The sequence below is a fragment of the Arachis hypogaea genome, chromosome 20 (genome assembly GCF_003086295.3).
Source record: "Arachis hypogaea cultivar Tifrunner chromosome 20, arahy.Tifrunner.gnm2.J5K5, whole genome shotgun sequence".
Classification (NCBI taxonomy): domain Eukaryota; kingdom Viridiplantae; phylum Streptophyta; class Magnoliopsida; order Fabales; family Fabaceae; genus Arachis; species Arachis hypogaea.
The window spans coordinates 91,872,520-91,879,898 of NC_092055.1; the positions used below are offsets into that span (position 1 = coordinate 91,872,520).

Sequence of the window (7,379 nt, forward strand, 5' to 3'; positions counted from 1 at the left end):
ATGGTTTGTTATTTTTCTTCTTGAGACCTTGGTGTCCAGCACCTCTTTGGGTTACTAAGTGCTCTGTAGCAAGGGTTACTCTTGATAGTGGACTTTCAGCTGATAATCCCGGGTTAGTTAACCCAAGTTACCAAGTGATAAGGCACCCCTGAGAGCTTATTCATCCAAGTATATCCTTTGCACAGGAGCACCACAGACACATGCCTTAAGATTCAACCCTTGGTTCCTAGCCTTATTTCTTACTCTTTTTCTTTATTTCTCAACTTTCATTTTTCTTTCCCCTTTTCTTATTAGGATCTTGTTATTTAGCTAGTCTCATGGGGTGTGTTTCAAGCATATGATTCAGGACAGATAGTTGCCTTCCTACCTTGTTGGTGAACCAACTTAGCTAAGTAATTATTACACCACAAGCTTAAGAACTTACTCCACAAATTGAACATCACTCTGGTCTTTCATAACATCTCTTTTTATTTGACTTAAAGGACAAGCATACAAGTAAGCAAGGTGAAAATGCAGCAGTGACATTAGACTAGCAAGCATAGACCTAAGCAATGAAAACTTAAAGGCAGAATTTAAAATTCTAGACTTCCTGATGAGAGAACTTTTGCGTGGTCTAGAAATTTGCGGATAAATCCTCGTTGCAAGTATAGTTTTTAGACCTTCAAAAGTCCTTTCATACAAACGTTTTGGTTGTCACAAGTAGCAAACCCCTTTTAAAATTGATAACCGAGTATTTAAACCTCGGGTCGTCTTCTCAAGAAATTGCAGGGAGGTGTATTTATTATTGGTTATGAGTTTTCTGGAAAACGTTGAGTTTGGGCAATGAGCACAGATATATTTAAATGACAGATAAAATAAATAAATAACTGTAAAATAAACTTTTGGCAAGGTATGAGAAATTGGAAGTCCAGATTTAGTTATCCTTATCAATAATAATGAAAGTTGAATCTTAATTCCACTTAGTTGACCTTTACTAAAGTAAAGGAAAGTCAAGGGATAAATTGGTTTGATCTTCGAATCCTATTTATTTCCTAAGAAAAGATTGGGATTATTGAAGTTCAACTCAATTGGCAAAATAACAATTATCAATTATGCTGTTGAATTGGATAACTCCTGAGTTACTGATTTCTTAACCAAAACCAAAAGGGGAAAAGTAAATCTACTGGAATAAGAATGCCTTCAGATGGGAAGCAATAATCATGTAAATAAAAGAAATCAATATTAAACTGAAATACCTCAAATTACATTAACAAAAGAACTTAAATCTGACATAGACATTCATAAATTAAATTGGAAAAATAAATAAAAGAACATTGAACCTGGGATTGAGAGTCACTCCTAAAACTAAGAGAAGTCCTAAATCCTAATCCTAAGAGAGAGGAGAGAACCTCTCTCTCTAAAAACTACATCTACTCCTAAAATTGTGAATGTGAAAGCTTTTTTATGAATGGATGCATTCCCCCACTTTATAGCCTCTAATCTGTGTTTTCTGGGCCGAGAACTGGGTCAAAAACAGCCCAAAAATCGCTGGAGAAGAATTCAAACACGCTGATTTCCGTCACTGCGATGCGGCCACATGGAGCACGCGATCGCGTCGCCTACTTCAGGGAAACTATGACATATTATATATCAAATTGAAGCCCCAGACGTTAGCTTTCCAACGCAACTAGAACCGCGTCGTTTGGACCTCTGTAGCTAAAGTTATAGCCGTTTGAGTGCAAAGAGGTCAAGCTGGACAGCTTAGCAGTTTCTCCAACTTCTTGTATTCCTTCCACTTTTGCATGCTTCCTTTCTATCCTCTGAGCCATTCCTGCCCTGTAATCTCTGAAATCACTTAACACACATATCAAGGCATCTAATGGTGATAAGAAAGGATTAATATTAGAAATTATAAGTCTAAAGAAGCATGTTTTTTATTAAAGCACATAATTAGGAAGGTAAATGTAAAACCATGCAAATATTATGAATAAGTGGGTAAAGAGTTGATAAAATCCACTCAATTAAACACAAGATAAACCTAAAATAGTGGTTTATCACTACCATGGAAACATGTTCTATTTCATACATGATTTTCCTTATTTAAAACTTGAAAAGGATGGGACAAAGAGGGAACTCCACCACCTTTTACTCTTGGGGTTGCTCATGCTCTCCCTCTTGTTTGTCCTCTTTGTGTCTTTTTTGAGTGCTTGAACCCCCACTTCCCTTACTTTTTCCAGTAGCCAGCATCTTCCATCTTCTTTTTCAATGTTTCCTTCTGCTGTTTCACCTTCCTTTCCTCTTGTTCTGTTAGATCTTTTTGGACTGCATCATACCTAGGGATTGCAGAGTGCAAATTATGCATATGACCAGTCATATAGTTCAACTTGGCCTAAGTGTTTATGTTGAACTCTTCCCTATGTAGTTGCCGTCCTTCATTAAGCACGCTGAACTCATTGAATGCTTTTGTTTGAGCTAGCTGACGTTGGTTGAGTTCTTGAAGGCGTTTATCTTGACGCTCTTTCCTTTCAGTCACTTGATTGATGGCTTGAGTGAGCTGGGAGTATTGCTCCTGTTGCTGCTCCATTTGTTGCTTCTGCCACTCCCTCTGCTGACCCATCAAATTTGAGAGCAGTTCTTTTTGACGATCCATCCTTTTGGCTTGAATGTGCAGTTGTTGTTCTTGTCCATCCATATAACTCCTTGCTAGCTCCTCAATGGCTCCGTGAATGTGATTCAAGCTTATGTTGGTTGGATCGTAGTACTCTTCTTGCTGGTATTCTTCTTGATGAGATTCTTATTGGTGAGGTCCTTCTGGTGATGTTCTTTTCCCTATTTGAGGCCTTCTTTGTTGTTGGGCGGGTGCCACATAAGTTATGCGCTATAGCATAACTAACCTCCCAGGGTTTTCCCAATTTGGATTGCTGTCCTCGAAGATCACCTTGGCTTTCTTACATAGTCTCGTGATGGTGCTGGGTTACAATAGCCGAGTGCTCGGATCACTCTTTTCGGCTGCTTCTTGGATTCCCTCAGCTATGATTTTATGTACATTGATGTCTTCACCGCTTATAATGCAATGTAGCATAGTAGCTCGAGCAATGTTGACTTCAGAATTGTTTGAGGCTAGGAGGATAGATCTTCTCACGAGCTCAAACCATCCCTTGGCTTCTGGGATGAGGTATCCTCTTCTGATGAACCGTGGCCTCTTATCTGCATACCTTTCCCAATCTGATCCTATGACACACATGTCATTCACAATTTCTTCAAGCTCATCATTGTCTGGTCCATTACTTATCCTTGCTTGGTAGCTTGGCTTATCAGAAGGTTGTGATTTCAGATGAAGAGTCCTCATGATTGTATCAGGATTGAAGTCTACCTCTGTTCCTCTCACGTAACTTTTGAAGGTTGGAGCCTTGGTATTGTCTTCCCTGGCCACATTGGCATAGAACTCCTTAATGAGATTAGCATTTATTCTTATTTCTGGGTTCGTGAATTCTTGCCAACCCCTCTGTTCAATCTTTTCCCCAATCTGCGGGCACTCATCGTAGTTGAATTGGAACGTCAGCTCTGGCAATACCTTCTTGTGCTTGATACATTCGAATTGAAGCTCATGGAAAGCGGTCTTGAACCTTCCTTCGTCAAAAGGAATGCTCTCTACTGGTGACTTTTCCTTTCGCCTTTTGGAGCTTGATGACGCCATAAGTAAGAGTTGATATGTGAAGGTGGGGAGTGTGTCTTTAATGGGGTAAGAGGAGTTGGGTGTCGAAAGTGGGGAGTACAAAGAATGGAAATTGGAATGTGGAGGGAGTATGGAATAAGGACCACTTATATAGAGAAGTGGTGAGTAAATGAAAGGTGTGGATTGAATGTGTAGGCCTATGATGAACGGATGGGGTTTAGCATGGGATGGGCACAAGGATCATCACTTTTATGATGGGGTTGGTTCAGTTTCCAAGTGTGTTCTTCTTCCAATGTTGCATGGCAACATTTCCCAATGCATTCCCCTTTGAGACATGTGTATAGTTTCCTCCTTTTGAAGTGGCCTCTTCAATTATCCCATCAATTCTCCTACATAATAAAAGAAATGTGATTAATAAATTTATGGATAGTGGCGGCAAAATTTAAAAAGGAAAGACTAATTACTTTTTAAAATTTTTGTTTCTAAATGGTAAGTGCTTATTCATGAATAAAAACCAACTGACTAATTAACTGTCCATGTATGCAACATTGGTGACACCAAACTTAGTTTGTGGTACTGTGGTGTAAAAAGATTTGTTCAAGGTGCTAAGAGTGACATGATTTTTGTGTCCTCTTAGTGTTCCTTGAACACCAAACTTGTTCTTCATTATGTGCTGCATAAAAAGATTCATTCAAGTATGTGTCAAAGTTGATTTGGAATTCATGAGCCTTGCATTATTAACTACTTTAAAAGCACATAAAACATGGGTTGCCTCCCATGAAGTGCTTCTTTAGCGTCACTAGCTTGATGTTCTGCCTTTGTCAGGGTGGTTGGTAATGCTTCAATTCTTCCCCCCTCGCAGTAAATCTATCTCCATTGGCTTCATCAAGGATCTTCACATGTTCAAAGGAGAGAATCCTGTTGATGGTGAAAACTTTAGGTAGCTGAGATGGGAAGGTGGGGAGATGAGGTGGGATAACTGGGAAATAAGCTGAGATCACTTTTTCCCCTGGAGAGAAGTCCTCTATAGGGATCTTCTTGTTCCTCTACCTCCTTGGTGTCTTCTTCTTTGTTTCTTTTGATGTTGCCCTGCTCTTTGTGACCTCTTTTTCCAAGAAAATTTTGTTGCTGGTCTCATATGACTCTGGTAGTTTAGGCTCTTCTTGGTTTTCCTTTTGCTGTGACAACTGCTGACTGTCTTGTTCATCAACCAAAGAGATTCCCAGGAGTACAGCTTGTGCTTCAATGCTTGTTTCTTCCACCAGTGCTTTGTTGTGCTCTCCCCTTGGTTCCTTGCTTTCCTGATCTGCTTCTTGTGAGGGTTTGAAGACATTGAATGCGAGTTGTTCGTCATGTATCCTCAGTATTAGCTCTCCTCGCTCCACATCTATGAGCGCTCTGGCTGTAGCTTGGAATGGTCTTCCCAATATGATTTGGTGAAGGTGACTCTCTTCCATTTCCAATATGAAAATGTCTGTAGGAAGGAAGTATTTCTCAACCTTCACCAACACATTTTCAACAACTCCTACTGCTTGTTTTTGAGTTTTGTCAGCCAGCCTAATGACTACGTCTGTGGGCATTAGCTCATTGATCAACAGCTTCTTCATAAGGGATAAAGGCATTAAGTTGATGCTTGCTCCCAGGTCACAGAGTCCTTTGTCAAACATTGTTTCTCCTATGGCACAGGGAATGTGAAAATTCCCTGGGTCCTTCCTTTTTATAGGCAACTTTGGTTGAATGAGAGCACTGCACTCCTTATTCATCACTATTGTTTGCCCTCCTTTGAGTGAGCTTTTCCTAGTCAGCAGCTCTTTCATATACTTGATGTATGAGGGCATTTGTTGGAGAGCCTTGATGAATGGTATGTTTACATGGAGAGATGCAAACATATCAAGGAACTTTGAGTATATTCTCTTTTCCACACCACCCTTGAGTCCTTGGGGAAAAGGTGCATAGAGTTTCAGCATCTCTTTCTGTGAAATTTTGGTTTCTTGGTGACCCTCTTCCTTCTTCTTTGCTGAAGTATCTCCAGAGTGTTCGAAGGGTTTGTTCAACTCTTCCTCAGTCCCCTTATCACTTATAGTGACCATCTTGCAGTCTTCCCATCTTACTTTCTTTGCTTCACCTCTTGGGTTTTTCTCTGTGTCACTTGGGAAGCTGTCAGTAGGTTTGGGAATCTTCTCGGAGAGGTATCCCACTTGAAATTCTAGCCTCTTAATGGTGTCTCCCTGATTTTTTATATTAGCTCGCACCTTCTCCTTGAACACCTTGTTCTCTTGGAGTTCCTTACATATACCTTCAAGTAGGGTCTCAATCCTTGAGAGTCTATCTTCAGATGATGGTGAGTTGGAGTTGGAGGGATGAGAATGGCCATTTTGATTTTGATATGGATGTTGAGAGGTGTTGTTAGGTGGGTGCTGATATGATCTCTGTGTGGAATGTTGGTGAGCTGCATTGTTGTTGGGGTTGTGACGTCTCTGATCTTGGCCTTGATCTTGTTGATTTCCCCACCCAAAGTTTGGGTGGTTCCTCCAACCAGGATTATAATTTTTGGAGTATGGATTATGGGTCTGCCTAGGTGGGTTTCTAATTTAGTTGGCTTGTTCCTGTTCACCCTCTGCTTCTGCATTCACTCCTTCTTGAGTTGCTGATGAGGTAGTGATTGCTGCTACTTGATTCCATTCCATCTTCTTGGTAAGGTCAGCCAGCTGCTTGGTGATCATCTTGTTTTGGGCCAGCAGTGCATCCACGTTGTTCAGCTCCATCACTCCTCTAGTGTTGCCTCTTTCAGAAGCATAGAAGTAGTCATTCTCAGCTACAGTCTCAATGACATCTATGGCTTCTTCAATGGTCTTCTTCTTGTTCAGGGATCCCCCAGATGAGTGGTCCACTGCCTTCTTAGATTCATAAGAAAGACCTTCATAGAAAATATATAACTACACCCATTCATTCATTGAATATATCTGGCGGGCACCTCCTTGTCAAGTCCTTAAACCTCTCCCATGCTTCATAGAGAGTTTCACCATCTTGTTGTCTGAAGGTTTGTACCTCAGCTTTTAACCTGTTAATCCTTTAAGGAGGATAGAATCTCGCCAAGAATTTGTTCACCACCTCTTCCCAGGTTGTTAAACTCTCCTTCGGGAAGGATTCCAGCCATTTAGATGCTTTGCCCTTGAGTGAGAAGGGAAACAGAAGTAGTCTATAGGTGTCAGGATGAACACCATTAGACTTCACAGTATCACATATCCTCAGGAATGTGGTTAGATGTTGATTGGGGTCTTCTTGGACACTTCCTCCGAATGAACAGTTGTTCTAAACAAGGGTGATGAGCTGTGGCTTTAGTTCAAAGTTATTGGCATGTATGGTTGGCTTTTGGATGCTACTTCCACAGTTTCCTGGGTTTGGATTTATGTAAGATCCCAGAACTCTTCTTTCTTGTCCAGCATGATGCACTAGACCTTCTCTGCCATGGTTGTGAGCCCCTTTTTCATGATGGTTCTCCATATTCTCATCCATGTTTGGCTCAAAATACTCCTCCTCATCCCCAGCACTAATGACTCTCTTTCCTCTTGCTTCCCTCCTTAGTCTAAGGAAGGTTCTCTCAGGTTCAGAATCAAAGGAAGTTGAAGCTCCGCTTCTTCTACCTGTCATATAACCAACAAGGCACAAGCAAGAAAGAGATAAATGCAGGAAGTATTCTTGTCAGAAATGCTGTTAGTGTGGG

At 40.8% G+C, this 7,379-nt stretch overlaps 1 non-coding gene across 1 annotated transcript; it reads left to right on the forward strand.

Annotated features, from left to right (window-relative positions):
• Nucleotides 1-6,611: 6,611 nt before the first annotated feature.
• Nucleotides 6,612-6,718, forward strand: LOC112787521 (small nucleolar RNA R71). Its single transcript, XR_003194930.1, has one exon. It is a non-coding gene; the product is annotated as a small nucleolar RNA R71 (small nucleolar RNA).
• The last annotated feature ends 661 nt before the right edge of the window (nt 6,719-7,379 follow it).